The following is a 15,410-nucleotide window of genomic DNA, read 5'->3' on the forward strand; positions in this document are numbered from 1 at the left end:
GACTCCCAGCAGTGCCCAACAGTATAGGGGGGTGGGTGCAGAAGACTCCCAGCAGTGCCCAACAGTGCCCAAGGATACAGGGGGTGGGTGCAGAGGACTCCCAGCAGTGCCCAGCCGTGCCCAAGGGTACAGGGGGTGGGTGCAGAGGACCCCCAGCAGTGCCCAACAGTATAGGGGGTGGGTGCAGAGGACTCCCAGCAGTGCCCAGTAGTGTCCAACAGTATAGGGGGTGGGTGCAGAGGACTCCCTGCAGTGCCCAGCTGTGCCAAACAGTGCCCAAGGGTACAAGGGGTGGGTGCAGAGGACTCCCAGCAGTGCCCAGTAGTGTCCAACAGTATAGGGGGGGGTGCAGAGGACTCCCTGCAGTGCCCAGCTGTGCCCAACAGTATAGGGGGTGGGTGCAGATGACTCCCAGCAGTGCCCAGCAGTGCCAAACAGTATAGGGGGTGGGTGCAGAGGACTCCCAGCAGTGCCCAAGGGTACAGGGGGTGGGTGCAGAAGACTCCCAGCAGTGCCCAACAGTGCCCAACAGTATAGGGGGTGGGTGCAGAAGACTCCCAGAAGGGCCTAAGGGTCCAGGGGGTGGGTGCAGAGGACCCCCAGCAGTGCCCAGCAGTGCCAAACAGCATAGGGGGTGGGTGCAGAGGACTCCCAGCAGTGCCCAGGAGTGCCCAAGGGTACAGGGGGTAGGTGCAGAAGACTCCTAACAGTGCCCAACAGTGCCCAAGGGTACAGGGGGTGGGTGCAAAGGACTCCCAGCAGTGCCCAGCAGTGCCCAACAGTATAGGGGTGGGTGCAGAGGACCCCCAGCAGTGTCCAACAGTGCCCAAGGGTACAGGGGGTGGGTGCAGAGGACCCCCAGCAGTGCCAAACAGTATACGTGGTGGGTGCAGAAGACTCCCAGCAGTTCCCGACAGTATAGGAGGTGGGTGCAGAATACTCCCAGCAGTGCCCAGTAGCGCCCAACAGTATAGGGGTGGGTGCAGAGGACTCCCAGCAGTGCCCAGCAGTACCCAACAGTATAGGGGGTGGGTGCAGAAGACTCCCAGCAGTGCCCAGCAGTGCCCAACTGTATAGGGGGTGGATGCAGAGGACTCCCAGCAGTGCCCAAGGGTACAGGGGGTGGGTGCAGAGGACCCCCAGCAGTGTCCAACAGTGCCCAAGGGTACAGGGGGAGGGTGCAGAGGACTCCCTGCAGTGCCCAGCAGTGCCCAACATTATAGGGGCGGGTGCAGAGGACTCCCAGCAGAGCCCAGCAGTGCCCAAGGGTACAGGGGGTGGGTGGAGAGGACCCCCAGCAGTGCCCAACAGTATAGGGGGTGGGTGCAAAGGACCCCCAGCAGTGCCCAGCAGTGCCAAACAGCATAGGGGGTGGGTGCAGAGGACTCCCAGCAGTGCCCAGGAGTGCCCAAGGGTACAGGGGGTAGGTGCAGAAGACTCCTAACAGTGCCCAACAGTGCCCAAGGGTACAGGGGGTGGGTGCAAAGGACTCCCAGCAGTGCCCAGCAGTGCCCAACAGTATAGGGGTGGGTGCAGAGGACCCCCAGCAGTGTCCAACAGTGCCCAAGGGTACAGGGGGTGGGTGCAGAGGACCCCCAGCAGTGCCAAACAGTATACGTGGTGGGTGCAGAAGACTCCCAGCAGTTCCCGACAGTATAGGAGGTGGGTGCAGAATACTCCCAGCAGTGCCCAGTAGCGCCCAACAGTATAGGGGTGGGTGCAGAGGACTCCCAGCAGTGCCCAGCAGTACCCAACAGTATAGGGGGTGGGTGCAGAAGACTCCCAGCAGTGCCCAGCAGTGCCCAACTGTATAGGGGGTGGATGCAGAGGACTCCCAGCAGTGCCCAAGGGTACAGGGGGTGGGTGCAGAGGACCCCCAGCAGTGTCCAACAGTGCCCAAGGGTACAGGGGGAGGGTGCAGAGGACTCCCTGCAGTGCCCAGCAGTGCCCAACATTATAGGGGCGGGTGCAGAGGACTCCCAGCAGAGCCCAGCAGTGCCCAAGGGTACAGGGGGTGGGTGGAGAGGACCCCCAGCATTGCCCAACAGTATAGGGGGTGGGTGCAAAGGACTCCCAGCAGTGCCCAGCAGTGCGTAAGGGTACAGGGGGTGGGTGCAGAGGACTCCCAGCAGTGCCAAAAAGTGCCATGCAGTATAGGGGGTGGGTGCAGATGACCCCCAGCAGTGCCTAAAGGTCCAGGGGGTGGGTACAGAGGACCCCCAGCAGTGCCCAACAGTATACGTGGTGGGTGCAGAAGACTCCCAGCAGTTCCCGACAGTATAGGAGGTGGGTGCAGAATACTCCCAGCAGTGCCCAGTAGCGCCCAACAGTATAGGGGTGGGTGCAGAGGACTCTCAGCAGTGCCCAGCAGTACCCAACAGTATAGGGGTTGGGTGCAGAAGACTCCCAGCAGTGCCCAGCAGTGCCCAACTGTATAGGGGGTGGATGCAGAGGACTCCCAGCAGTGCCCAAGGGTACAGGGGGTGGGTGCAGAGGACCCCCAGCAGTGCCCAACAGTGCCTAAGGGTACAGGGGGTGGGTGCAGAGGACTCCCTGCAGTGCCCAGCAGTGCCCAACATTATAGGGGCGGGTGCAGAGGACTCCCAGCAGAGCCCAGCAGTGCCCAAGGGTACAGGGGGTGGGTGCAGAGGACCCCCAGAAGTGCCCAACAGTATAGGGGGTGGGTGCAAAGGACTCCCAGCAGTGCCCAGCAGTGCGTAAGGGTACAGGGGGTGGGTGCAGAGGACTCCCAGCAGTGCCAAAAAGTGCCCAACAGTATAGGGAGTGGGTGCAGATGACCCCCAGCAGTGCCTAAAGGTCCAGGGGGTGGGTACAGAGGACCCCCAGCAGTGCCCAGCAGTGCCCAACAGTATAGGGGTGGGTGCAGAGGACTCCCAGCAGTTCCCAGCAGTGCCCAAGGGTACAGGGGGTGGGTGCAGAAGACTCCCAGCACTGCCCAACAGTGCCCAAGGTTACAAGGGGTGGGTGCAGAGGACTCCCAGCAGTGTCCAGCAGTGCCCAACAGTATAGGGGGTGGGTGCAGAATACTCCCAGCAGTGCCCAACAGTGCCCAAGGGTACAGGGGGTGGGTGCAGAGGACTCCCAGCAGTGCCCAACGGTATAGGGGGTGGGTGCAGAGGACTCCCAGCAGTGCCTAGCAGTACCCAAGGGTACAGGGGGTGGGTGCAGAGGACTCCAAGCAGTGCCCAGTAGTGCCCAATAGTATAGGGGGTGGGTGCAGAGGACCCCCAGCAGTGCATAAGGGTCCAGGGGTGGGTGCAGAGGACCCCCAGCAGTGCCTAACAGTGCCCAAGGGTACAGGGGGTGGTTGCAGAGGACCCCCAGCAGTGCCCAACAGTATAGGGGTGGGTGCAGACGACTCCCAGCAGTGCCCAGCAGTGCCCAACTGTATAGGGGTGGGTGCAGAAGACTCCCAATAGTGCCCAACAGTGCCCAACAGTATAGGGGGTGGGTGCAGAGGACTCCGTGCCATGCCCAGCAGTGCCCAACAGTATAGGGGGTGGGTGCAGAAGACTCCCAGCTGTGCCCAGCAGTGCCAAACAGTATAGGGGGTGGGTGCAGAGGACTCCGAGCAGTGCCCAATGGTACAGGGGGTGGGTGTAGAAGACTCCCAGCAGTGCCCAACAGTGGCCAACAGTGCCCAACAGTATAGGGGGTGGGTGCAGAAGACTCCCAGCAGTGCCTAAGGGTCCAGGGGGTGGGTGCAGAGGACCCCCAGCAGTGCCCAGCAGTGCCAAACAGTATAGGGGGTAGGTGCAGAAGACTCCCAGCAGGGCCTAAGGGTCCAGGGGTGGGTGCAGAGGACCCCAGCAGTGCCAAACAGTATAGGGGGTGGGTGCAGTGGACTCCCAGCAGTGCCCAGCAGTGCCCAATGGTACAGGGGATGGGTACAGAAGACTCCCAGCAGTGCCCAACAGTGCTCAAGGTACAGGGAGTGGGTGCTGAGGACTCCCAGCAGTGCCCAGCAGTGCCCAGCAGTGCCCAACAGAATAGGGGTGGGTGCAGAAGACTCCCAGCAGTGCCTAAGGGTCCAGGGGGTGGGTGCAGAGGACCCCCAGCAGTGCCCAACAGTGCCCAAGGTTACAGGGGGTGGGTGCAGAGGACGCCCAGCAGTGCCCAGCAGTGCCCAACAGTAAAGGGGGTGGGTGCAGAGGACTCCCAGCAGTGCCCAGCTGTGCCCAAGGGTACAGGGGTTGGGTGCAGAGGACCCCCAGCAGTGCCCAACAGTATAGGGGGTGGGTGCAGAAGACTCCCAGCAGTGCCCAACAGTGCCCAAGGGTACAAGGGGTGGGTGCGGAGGACTCCCACCAGTGCCTAGCAGTGCCCAACAGTATACTGGGTGGGTGCAGAAGACTCAAAGCAGTGCCCAACAGTGCCCAGGGGTACAGGGGGTGGGTGCAGAGGACTCCCAGCAGTGCCCAACAGTATAGGGGGGTGGGTGCAGAAGACTCCCAGCAGTGCCCAACAGTGCCCAAGGATACAGGGGGTGGGTGCAGAGGACTCCCAGCAGTGCCCAGCCGTGCCCAAGGGTACAGGGGGTGGGTGCAGAGGACCCCCAGCAGTGCCCAACAGTATAGGGGGTGGGTGCAGAGGACTCCCAGCAGTGCCCAGTAGTGTCCAACAGTATAGGGGGTGGGTGCAGAGGACTCCCTGCAGTGCCCAGCTGTGCCCAACAGTGCCCAAGGGTACAAGGGGTGGGTGCAGAGGACTCCCAGCAGTGCCCAGTAGTGTCCAACAGTATAGGGGGTGGGTGCAGAGGACTCCCTGCAGTGCCCAGCTGTGCCCAACAGTATAGGGGGTGGGTGCAGATGACTCCCAGCAGTGCCCAGCAGTGCCAAACAGTATAGGGGGTGGGTGCAGAGGACTCCCAGCAATGCCCAAGGGTACAGGGGGTGGGTGCAGAAGACTCCCAGCAGTGCCCAACAGTGCCCAACAGTATAGGGGGTGGGTGCAGAAGACTCCCAGGAGGGCCTAAGGGTCCAGGGGGTGGGTGCAGAGGACCCCCAGCAGTGCCCAGCAGTGCAAAACAGCATAGGGGGTGGGTGCAGAGGACTCCCAGCAGTGCCCAGGAGTGCCCAAGGGTACAGGGGGTAGGTGCAGAAGACTCCTAACAGTGCCCAACAGTGCCCAAGGGTACAGGGGTGGGTGCAAAGGACTCCCAGCAGTGCCCAGCAGTGCACAACAGTATAGGGGTGGGTGCAGAGGACCCCCAGCAGTGTCCAACAGTGCCCAAGGGTACAGGGGGTGGGTGCAGAGGACCCCCAGCAGTGCCAAACAGTATACGTGGTGGGTGCAGAAGACTCCCAGCAGTTCCCGACAGTATAGGAGGTGGGTGCAGAATACTCCCAGCAGTGCCCAGTAGCGCCCAACAGTATAGGGGTGGGTGCAGAGGACTCCCAGCAGTGCCCAGCAGTACCCAACAGTATAGGGGGTGGGTGCAGAAGACTCCCAGCAGTGCCCAGCAGTGCCCAACTGTATAGGGGGTGGATGCAGAGGACTCCCAGCAGTGCCCAAGGGTACAGGGGGTGGGTGCAGAGGACCCCCAGCAGTGTCCAACAGTGCCCAAGGGTACAGGGGGAGGGTGCAGAGGACTCCCTGCAGTGCCCAGCAGTGCCCAACATTATAGGGGCGGGTGCAGAGGACTCCCAGCAGAGCCCAGCAGTGCCCAAGGGTACAGGGGGTGGGTGGAGAGGACCCCCAGCAGTGCCCAACAGTATAGGGGGTGGGTGCAAAGGACTCCCAGCAGTGCCCAGCAGTGCGTAAGGGTACAGGGGGTGGGTGCAGAGGACTCCCAGCAGTGCCAAAAAGTGCCCAACAGTATAGGGGGTGGGTGCAGATGACCCCCAGCAGTGCCTAAAGGTCCAGGGGGTGGGTACAGAGGACCCCCAGCAGTGCCCAACAGTGCCCAATGGTACAAGGGGGTGGGTGCAGAGGACCCCAGCAGTGCCCAACAGTATAACGGGTGGGTGCAGAGGACTCCCAGCAGTGCCTAAGGGTCCAGGGGGTGGGTGCAGAACACCCCCAGCAGTGCCCAACAGTGCCCAAGGGTACAGAGGGTGGGTGCACAGAACACCCAGCAGTGCCCAACCGTATAGGGGGTAAGTGCAGAAGACTCCCAGCAGTGCCCAGCAGTGCCCAACAGTATAGGGGTGGGTGCAGAGGACTCCCAGCAGTTCCCAGCAGTGCCCAAGGGTACAGGGGGTGAGTGCAGAAGACTCCCAGCACTGCCCAGCAGTGCCCAAGGTTACAAGGGGTGGGTGCAGAGGACTCCCAGCAGTGTCCAGCAGTGCCCAACAGTATAGGGGGTGGGTGCAGAATACTCCCAGCAGTGCCCAACAGTGCCCAAGGGTACAGGGGGTGGGTGCAGAGGACTCCCAGCAGTGCCCAACGGTATAGGGGGTGGGTGCAGAGGACTCCCAGCAGTGCCTAGCAGTACCCAAGGGTACAGGGGGTGGGTGCAGAGGACTCCCAGCAGTGCCCAGTAGTGCCCAATAGTATAGGGGTGGGTGCAGAGGACCCCCAGCAGTGCATAAGGGTCCAGGGGGTGGGTGCAGAGGACCCCCAGCAGTGCCTAACAGTGCCCAAGGGTACAGGGGGTGGTTGCAGAGGACCCCCAGCAGTGCCCAACAGTATAGGGGGTGGGTGCAGACGACTCCCAGCAGTGCTCAGCAGTGCCCAACTGTATAGGGGTGGGTGCAGAAGACTCCCAATAGTGCCCAACAGTGCCCAACAGTATAGGGGGTGGGTGCAGAGGACTCCGTGCAATGCCCAGCAGTGCCCAACAGTATAGGGGGTGGGTGCAGAAGACTCCCAGCTGTGCCCAGCAGTGCCAAACAGTATAGGGGGTGGGTGCAGAGGACTCCGAGCAGTGCCCAATGGTACAGGGGGTGGGTGTAGAAGACTCCCAGCAGTGCCCAACAGTGCCCAACAGTATATGGGGTGGGTGCAGAAGACTCCCAGCAGTGCCTAAGGGTCCAGGGGGTGGGTGCAGAGGACCCCCAGCAGTGCCCAGCAGTGCCAAACAGTATAGGGGGTAGGTGCAGAAGACTCCCAGCAGGGCCTAAGGGTCCAGGGGGTGGGTGCAGAGGACCCCAGCAGTGCCAGCAGTGCCAAACAGTATAGGGGGTGGGTGCAGTGGACTCCCAGCAGTGCCCAGCAGTGCCCAATGGTACAGGGTACAGAAGACTCCCAGCAGTGCCCAACAGTGCTCAAGGTACAGGGGGTGGGTGGGTGCAGAGGACCCCCAGCAGTGCATAAGGGTCCAGGGGGTGGGTGCAGAGGACCCCCAGCAGTGCCTAACAGTGCCCAAGGGTACAGTGGGTGGTTGCAGAGGACCCCCAGCAGTGCCCAACAGTATAGGGGGTGGGTGCAGACGACTCCCAGCAGTGCTCAGCAGTGCCCAACTGTATAGGGGTGGGTGCAGAAGACTCCCAATAGTGCCCAACAGTGCCCAACAGTATAGGGGGTGGGTGCAGAGGACTCCGTGCAATGCCCAGCAGTGCCCAACAGTATAGGGGGTGGGTGCAGAAGACTCCCAGCTGTGCCCAGCAGTGCCAAACAGTATAGGGGGTGGGTGCAGAGGACTCCGAGCAGTGCCCAATGGTACAGGGGATGGGTGTAGAAGACTCCCAGCAGTGCCCAACAGTGCCCAACAGTATATGGGGTGGGTGCAGAAGACTCCCAGCAGTGCCTAAGGGTCCAGGGGGTGGGTGCAGAGGACCCCCAGCAGTGCCCAGCAGTGCCAAACAGTATAGGGGGTAGGTGCAGAAGACTCCCAGCAGGGCCTAAGGGTCCAGGGGGTGGGTGCAGAGGACCCCAGCAGTGCCAGCAGTGCTCAAGGTACAGGGGGTGGGTGCTGAGGACTCCCAGCAGTGCCCAGCAGTGCCCAACAGAATAGGGGTGGGTGCAGAAGACTCCCAGCTGTGCCCAGCAGTGCCAAACAGTATAGGGGGTGGGTGCAGAGGACTCCGAGCAGTGCCCAATGGTACAGGGGGTGGGTGTAGAAGACTCCCAGCAGTGCCCAACAGTGCCCAACAGTGCCCAACAGTATATGGGGTGGGTGCAGAAGACTCCCAGCAGTGCCTAAGGGTCCAGGGGGTGGGTGCAGAGGACCCCCAGCAGTGGTCAGCAGTGCCAAACAGTATAGGGGGTGTTAGACCTGGCACCTTGGCGTGAGTTTCCCTTCCACTTTTTGCTGTTGTGCCTCAGATGTTTTTGCTGGTGTCCGCGACTCAGGGCACTGCGCCACGGCCAATCCGTGCCGCAGTGCAAGTGCTCCCTACTGTAAAGTGTACATGTGATTGATATACCTGATTGGTTCATTGGATTTACTGTCAGTCCCCAGTAAAGTGCACCAGGAGTGCCAGGGCTTGTGAATGCCAATACTGCTAGTGGGCCTGCAGCGCTGGTTGCGCCACCCACAGAAGCAGCCTTAAAATGTGTCTAGGGTCTGCCATTGCAGAACCTGCGTGCAGTCTGGTACTGTCACCCTGGCTGGGCAAGTGCACACACTTGCCAGCCCCTAAACCTTCCCTTAACTTCATATTAGTCACCCCTATGGTAGGCCTGAGGGCAGGGTGCATTGTAAGTGTAAGGTAGAACATGCCCTGATGTGTGTGGCATGTTCTAATAGTGAATTACTGCCAAATTCGTTTTTCACTATTGTAAGGCTACCAGTTCCCTTCTAGGCCAGATGGGCTGCTGGAATTATTACACTCTATAATCCCAGCAGGCTCAGGGAACATGGTAGAAATTCATGTTTAGTATGCCTGAACTCAGAATAATAAAATACTTCTTTTAGTAAAGTTTATTTTAATATCCTGTGTTTGCAAATGCTACTTTTAGAAAGTTAGCATTTGCTTGCCTAACCATTTCAGCCCGCCTCTGCTTGGATGTGGATCTGACTGTCTGGTGTGTGTGAGTGACAGGGCTGGGAGTTGACAGGTAGTGATTAGCAGGAGGACCCCTTAATGGGTGGTGGGAGTTTCCCCTGAATGATGCATCAGGCTGTGCTCTGCCTCCACAATGCTGGCTCCGCCCTCCTGGGGAGCGACTGATGACTCAGCCTGCACCTGGCCCAGGAAGGACCGAAGCTTGTCAACAAAGTACTCAGGCCACTCCTGCCCTCTCAATGCCGGCTCCGCCTCCCTGGGGAGCGGCTGATGTGCCTGCCCTCACACTGAATACAGAAGTCATAAGTACCCACAACAAGTACTCAGAGACTGAAGCAGTTATGCAGAGGCCCCCCTGGCCAGTGAGAACAAAAGAAACTGTGTATAAAAGTAGGAGCCCTGCTCCTTGTAAATCAGAATCCTGTTTCACCACGAAGGACCTCTGCCCGACTAGAAGGAGAAGAGACGCTGGGAGAACTGGCCTGCTGCTTGCCTTGCTGAGAAAGGAGAGGAAAAGACTTGATAAGAAAAGACTTTGCTGCTTTGTGCTTGAACATTCTCCAAGGGCTTGACTGAGCTTGCCCCCTGACCTGAGCCACAGGACCATCTGGCTCAACCTGCCTCTGCTCGTCTGCCGGTAATTAACCGGGATATCTATTACTGCCGGAGCTGTGACCTTGGTGCCCCCAGCCCCTCTCTGAGGCCGTGACCGACTGTGTCTCCTCGTCCCCGCCGAGGAAGAGCTCCGCTCCGTTGAGCCGCTCTCCCCCCGCTGAGGAGATCGCTGTGTTGACCGCCTGGAAGGCTCACTGCTGTGGTGCCCCCCAGCCCCTCCCTGAGGCCGTGACCGACTGTGTCTCCTCGTCCCCGCCGAGGAAGAGCTCCGCTCCGTTGAGCCGCTCTCCGCCCGCTGAGGAGATCGCTGTGTTGACCGCCTAAGAGGGCCCGCTGCTGTGCCTCACCCTCCCGCCAGAAATCCCCACCGGACGCAAACAGACCCAGGGGACAGACCTCCGACCTGGACGGACGCCTCGGGTGCCAGCCTCGCTCTGCCTGAGCCGCTGGGCACCTCGCCTTTGTCCCCGGAGGAAAGCCGCCACCGAGACCGTCAACGGGCTCGGGGCCCGCAACGTTTGTTTCTACCCTTGATTTTGGGGTTGCCAGCCTGCCTGCAAGGGCCCAGGAATTGTGAATATCACCCGCGGTGCGAGCCGCCCCTGTTCCGCTGACTCGCGCCGCTCTGTGTGCCTGCCTGCAGCTCCGCGCTGAGAAGAGCGCTCCAGCCCCTCCCGCTGGAATCCTTTAGCTGTCGGGGAGACGAGGCTGCAACCAGAGCCCCTGACCGAGTGACTGGGGCTGCGCTGGGTCCGTGGGCCTCTCCTCCACCTGGACAGCTCTGAGGTCGGTGTTTCCCCCCCGAGGGGGTCCCGCAGACCAGGAGGGCCATCAGCTGTCAGAGACCCGGCCGGGCCGATCGCGTCTCACGCGGGAAGCGTGAGACTTGGCAGGGCGTCGGGATTTCACCCGTCTAAAGCGCACCCGAGTGCAGAAACAAACAAAGAATCAAGAGAACATTGTGGAATACAACTTAAGAGAAGAACAGTGCATTTTTGAACTATAACTAAAAGAGAGCTTGCCTATTTACAACCTGTGGGCATACAGAACCGTTATTTGATCTTGTGATAAGTCTGACCTAAGAGATATATATATTTTACATAAAGAAGCGTATTTTTATATACTCACAGCCTGGTGTCCATTTGTGGGGGGATTGGTATATTTTACTGTGTGTGTGTCTACAAATGCTTAACTGACTAACGCCTGGAGAATCGCCTTGGCTGCTCACGCCACGCACCTAGAGGGTGAGCAAGGGTAATTCTGAAGGGTCATCCTTTGCCCTGACTTAGAGGAGAGGGTCCCTGCTTGTCACAAGTACCTACTTGCGCCAACCAGAGACCCCCAATTCTAACATTGGTCGCAGCGGTGAGGATTTGCGAATTTGCATTTGTAGTTTACATACAGTGAATTACTGATCACCACATAGGGAGAGCAGATCTATAACGCAGCCACAGGTTTCCAGTTCCTTTTTGCTAATTTTGTTGAGACATCTGCCATTACTGAAGCCATGCCTGGCTCACTTCCTGCCGGAAGAGCGCTCTCTACCTTCTCTGGAGCAGATGACATAGATTGGAGAGAGGGAGCCTTGAGGAGCTTAACCAATGACCAGCTGAAAGATCTCTGCACAAAATGCAGAATTGCCAAAGGTGGATTGAGCAACAAGACCCAACTCGTGACGGCGCTGAGAGCCTGGAGGGAGTCAAGAGATCCACAGACCCCGGTGGATATCGTTCCACCAGATGGCGCTGTAGAGCCCCCCAGAGGCCTGTCACCAGAGGAGCTGGCAGACAGAGCCGCAGACAGGGCACATGCAATGGAGATGGCAAGATTAGCTGGGCAAATGGAAATGGAAAAACAAAAACTGGAAATGGACAAGCAAAGATTGGCCATGGAGGCACAGCAACGCCAGCTGGACCATGACCTGAGAATGAAGGAGTTGGATCAAAGAGGTTTGGGAACAGCTCCTTCTGGTGGCAGCACAACGCCGGTGCAGGTAGAGTCCAAGGTGTACATCCCCAAAGATATAGTTAAAGAATTCTTTAGGGGGGATGACATAGGACAGTGGTTTAGGGCATATGAGGTAGCCATGTCCTCCCACCGGGTCCCTGAGAAAGATTGGGGAGCGGGGTTGTGGGGAAGGTTCCTTAGCGAAGGGCGGGACACCCTGCTAGATTTGCCCACTGCAGAACAGATTTCCTATCCCCACATGAAAGAGGCCTTAATGACCAGGTATGGGCTTACCCCTGAATTATATAGACAGAGGTTCAGGGGGTGTGCAAAGCGTCCTGGGACTACGTATGTGGAGTATGTGAATTTTTTTTGCAGAGCCCTGGATGGTTGGGTGAAGGGTAACAAGGTGAATGATTTTCAAAGTCTCTTTGATTTAATTGCATGGGAGCACTTGTCTGATAACTGTTTTCCTGAGTTACGCCAGCACCTGATTGATAGCAAGCTGTCCAACCCGAGGAAGCTTGCTGAGGAGGCGGACCGCTGGCTCAGCACCAGGGTCCACAAGGGTCCAGTGGGAGACTCCGCCAGGGGTGGGCAGGGTCCCCAGCAGAAGAGTGGGGGGGACAGGGGTAAACAGAAAGGGTTCCCTAAAGGCCCCCAAAGTAATCCCCAAGGGAACCAGCAGAAGGGTTCTCAGCCTCCCCCACCCCCAAAGCAGAATGGGGCCCCGACAGGTAGACCTGTTCCAAAGGGGCCCTTCAATTGTTACAAATGTGGTGACCCGGGGCACATAGCCAGTGACCCCAAGTGTCGCCTGTTTGGAAAACCAGCACCCACTGGTGCTCCGCCCCGACAAGTGACCAGTGTTCACTTAGGAGAAGAAGTGATGGTCCCGGGGGGTGGAGATCCTGTTCAGATGACCCTAGTCTCACTAGGAGACAGTGAGATGGTCCCTACAAACTACCTGCCCTCTAACACTAAAAAATATGGGCAGGTGGTTACCATCAATGGTAAGAAAGCTGAGGCTCTTAGAGATACAGGAGCCAGTGTGACTGCAGTGAGGCAGCACCTGGTGTCTCAAGAGCAGGTTGTACCCCATGCCTACTGTAGGGTTGTCAACGCTGACAATTCAGAGAGTCAGTGTCCGATGGCTCAAGTTCCCTTCGAGTGGGGGGGGTCTCTGGTACTCTGCAGGTCTGTGTGAGGAAAACCATGCCTGTTGACTGTTTGCTAGGGAATGACTTGGAGGACTCCCCTTGGGAAAAGGTGGAGAAAACGACTCACCTGAAGATGGTGGGTCTACCTGACTGGGCGTGCGTGACCACCCGGTCAATGGCAGCCAGTAGGGGTGATCAAGAAGTCCTGGGACCTGAAGGAGAGGCCCAGGAACCGGCCTTAGAGAGAAGGCGCAGGGGGCGCGGGAAACCGGCCCCTGCTGTTCCCACGGTCCAGGAGGAAGCAGACCTTGAGGGGGATGCCCTGGAGCCTACAGGGGAACAGATTGCTGAACTGGGGAACCTGCCTGAGCTGACCCATTGGCAGCAAGAAGGAGGCCCCTCCAGGGAGGAATTCTGCAGGGAGCAGAAAGAATGCCCTTCTCTCGTGGGTATGCGGCAGCAGGCTGCAGACCAGGCCAATGGTGTTCAGGCCAAAACACATTATGTGTACTGGGAGAATGACCTCCTGTATTCCGAGCCTAAGACTGCTGAACCTGGGTCAGCCCGTGTGCTGGTGGTACCCCAGAAGTTCAGAGCCTTCCTACTGGGACTGGCTCATGATGTGCCGTTAGCAGGACATTTGGGGATGGACAAGACCTATGACAGGCTTGTCACCCACTTTTACTGGCCCCAAATGCACAAGAGCTCAGATGCTCATTGTAGGACCTGTCCAACTTGCCAGGCAAGTGGGAAGAGTGGAGGGAAGAACAAGGCTCCACTCCAACCATTCCCTGTGGTCAGTACTCCATTCCAACGAGTGGGTATTGACATTGTTGGGCCTCTGGACCCCAAGACAGCCATGGGCAACAGGTTCATCCTGGTCTTGGTGGATCATGCCACCCGGTACCCTGAAGCCATCCCTCTGAGGACAGTGACGGCCCCCGTGGTGGGGCGTGCACTAATGGGAATTTTCTCCAGAGTGGGGTTCCCTCTAGAGGTGGTGAGCGACAGGGGGACCAACTTCATATCCAAGTATATGAAGTCCCTTTGGCAAGAGTGTGGTGTGACCTACAAGTTCACCACACCTTACCATCCCCAAGGAAATGGGTTGGTTGAAAGATTCAACCGAACCCTAAAGGGCATGATCATGGGCCTGGAAGGTCCAATGAGGCGTAAGTGGGACGTCCTCTTACCATGCCTGCTCTTTGCATACCGCGAGGTGCCACAGAAGTCTCTAGGGTTCAGCCCCTTTGAGCTGCTGTATGGTCACCCCGTGAGAGGACCACTGAGTTTGGTAAAGGAAGGCTGGGAGCAATCTCCCAGGAAACCTCCCCAGAATGTATATAGCTACATGCTGGCCTTCAGAAACCAAACCAGGCGCTTCAGACAACTTGCTGAGGCAAATCTGGAAGCTAGCCAGGAGGAGATGAAGCGGTGGTACGACCAGAATGCCACTCTGGTAGAGCTTCAGCCTGGACAAGAGGTGTATGTCTTGGCCCCAGTGGAACCCTGTGCACTTCAGGATAAGTGGACAGGCCCATTTGAGGTTGTGGAGCGCAAGAGCTCAGTGACATACTTGGTGGACATGAAGACGCCCAGGAATCCTTTAAGGGTCTTACATGTCAACCGCCTCAAGCCCCACTTGAGAAGGTCCGAAGTGGGCATGCTGTTGGCCACTGATGATGGAATGGAAGAGGAGTCTGAGCCTCTTCCTGACCTCTTAGTGGCCTGTGAGAAAGATGGGTCAGTGGATGGAGTTAACCTCTCACCCACCCTGACCCCTGAGCAACAGGAAGACTGCCGCCAGTTGCTGGGGCAGTTTCCAGACCTGTTCTCCCTGGTTCCTAGTGTCACAGATTGGTGCGTCCATGATGTGGACACAGGAGACAGCTTACCTGTGAAGCATAAGGCTTACAGGGTAACTGACAGGGTCCGGGCCTGCATCAAGGAGGAGGTCTCCAAGATGCTTGCTCTTAGGGTGGTTGAGTCTTCCAGCAGTCCTTGGTCCAGCCCCGTGGTCTTGGTCCCAAAGGCTGCTGCGCCGGGAGCCACACCTGAACTCCGGTTCTGTGTGGACTACAGAGGACTCAATTCAGTCACCAAGACTGACGCGCACCCTATCCCCAGAGCTGATGAGCTCATTGATCGGCTAGGGGCTGCCCGGTTCCTCAGCACGTTTGATTTAACGTCTGGGTACTGGCAGATCGCCTTGACCGATGGGGCAAAGGAGAGGTCCGCATTCTCCACACCAGATGGGCATTTCCAGTTCCGGGTTATGCCATTTGGGATGAAGAATGCCCCTGCCACCTTTCAGAGGTTGGTCAACCAGGTGTTGGTTGGGCTGGATGAGTTCAGTGCCGCCTACCTGGATGACATCGCAGTGTTCAGTGGCACCTGGCCAGAACACCTGCGGCACCTCTGGGAAGTGTTGATGGCCCTGCGCAAGGCAGGCCTCACAATCAAGGCGAGCAAGTGCCAGATTGGGCAGGGTTCCGTGGTGTACTTGGGACACCAAGTGGGGAGTGGCAAGGTGGCACCCTTGCAACCCAAAATTGAGACCATCCTGGCTTGGGAACCCCCAAGACCCAGACTGCAGTGAGAGCCTTCCTGGGGCTCACTGGGTATTACAGGAGGTTTGTCAAGGGCTATGGCACTATTGTGACCCCCTTGACAGAGCTGACTTCTAAGAAGCAGCCCAGGAATGTGATTTGGACTGACACCTGTCAGAAGGCTTTTGACACCCTGAAGACTGCCATGTGCACGGCACCCGTGCTCC

The sequence above is a fragment of the Lissotriton helveticus genome, chromosome 1_1 (assembly GCF_964261635.1).
Source record: "Lissotriton helveticus chromosome 1_1, aLisHel1.1, whole genome shotgun sequence".
NCBI classification, from domain to species: Eukaryota; Metazoa; Chordata; class Amphibia; order Caudata; family Salamandridae; genus Lissotriton; species Lissotriton helveticus.